Raw genomic sequence first — 1,672 nt, forward strand, 5'->3', positions numbered from 1 at the left:
ATATAAATATATCAAATCGACAATTTAGATCACCTAGGATGCGCACTTCCGACCCTACCTGTCAAGACCTATCCAGACTGAAAAAGATACAACATCCCAGCAGAAAGACCGACGAGATACTCGATTAAAATCCTCCCCCCTGTCGGAAATCGAACTTGAGTCTCCTGCATGCGACAGCGAAGCGCCTTACCGCCACACCACACCACACCGCAGACACCGGTCGAAGTTAATTTCTTACTGCGCGCGGGGCCTAACGGGTAGAGGCGCTACGAAAGAGGTGAGAGGAGAAAGAGGAGGAGAAGGAGGAGGAGAAGATGGCGCTAGGGCAGGGGGAAGAGGAGGTGTCCCTCTTGCATAATGAACTCCTAACGGAACGAAGGTCATCAATAATTTCTCTCCTCTCCTGTTCATCTTGCCCCAAACAAGTCCAAATTTTACCCAGGGTCTCAGCATCATTCTGCCTCCCAGTTTTCCCTACTGCAATTTCATCCCTGGTCTTCCTTTGTTCCTTCGGCCCTGGGGATTCCGTTCCAGCGCCATTATCCTTACACCTGTCATCGATTTTCTTTTTGTGTGTTCGATCAGCTGCCACGTGCTCTGTGTCGCCGTTCATTAGTCTGCTCCGTTCGAATGATTCATCATCTGTGCTGGAAAATTCAAACCCCTCCAAGCTGTAAGTCTCTGCTTCAACGATCCAGTGTTGAAAGTTCTGAGTTCTTTTTCTTCTCCTAATCAATAAGTTAATCACCGTGAGTTCTCCGCTACACTCATCAGCGAGCGAAAGGCTTCAGGATGCCTTTGTGAAGCCTTATACCCCGTGCACATTGCGCTCTCGATTCATTTGATGGATGCAGTCGATTAAGCCAACATTTTGCTTTACTTACTTTTACTTTACTTTTATCCGCCGCTTATACCCTTTTGGGTGACGTGGGAAGAAAGCAAGAGACGTGTCTCTCTGCCACCAGCCGGAGAGCTTGGGTCAGGGGGATACCGCGGGTGGTTAATGTTTCCCTGACTCCATCTATCCAGGTCTTTCTCGGTCGCCCCTTGCATTTTGCTTTACCAAGGGCAAAAGTGGTCATTTTGGCACGATTTGATCAAATCCTCCAACGTTTGATTCTGAAGGAGTTGGATCAGATTGTACCAAAATGGTAGTTTTTGCAGGTGGTTACAGGACGCCACTGGTACGTCCTACTTCTTTACTTTCTCTCTGTTGTTTCTATCAGTCTGTCTCACTTTTCCGCAGCACTTACTTACTTATTTACTTACTGCTTACTCTCTCCCTATTCCATCAAGTATATAAGGCGGAGAGCTGTCGACGCCACGCTTTTCTGTCCTTGGCCACGTCCTCCAATTTCGGCAATTCCAGAACCTGGGTGATTGCCTCATCCCTTGTTGTGCCTCTATAATAGCTTTCAGTTGGTCTTCTTCGTTTTCTTTTTCCAGTTGGTTTCCAGTACCATGTCTGATATAGGGCAATCGTGTCTTTGGCATTCTTAGAACATTATCTAGATATTTCTGTCTTTTCCTTTTTACGGTCGTGTTGACATCTTCGATTCCAGCTCTTTCCAACACTTCATTTTTTCCCAGTACTAAATGACCATTATTGTGTCGAAGTTCTTCTCTTCACTCAAATAAACAAACTTGGTAGCTTTTGACCCCCCCCCCCCCC

The sequence above is a fragment of the Aplysia californica genome, unplaced genomic scaffold (genome assembly GCF_000002075.1).
Source record: "Aplysia californica isolate F4 #8 unplaced genomic scaffold, AplCal3.0 scaffold00855, whole genome shotgun sequence".
Classification (NCBI taxonomy): domain Eukaryota; kingdom Metazoa; phylum Mollusca; class Gastropoda; order Aplysiida; family Aplysiidae; genus Aplysia; species Aplysia californica.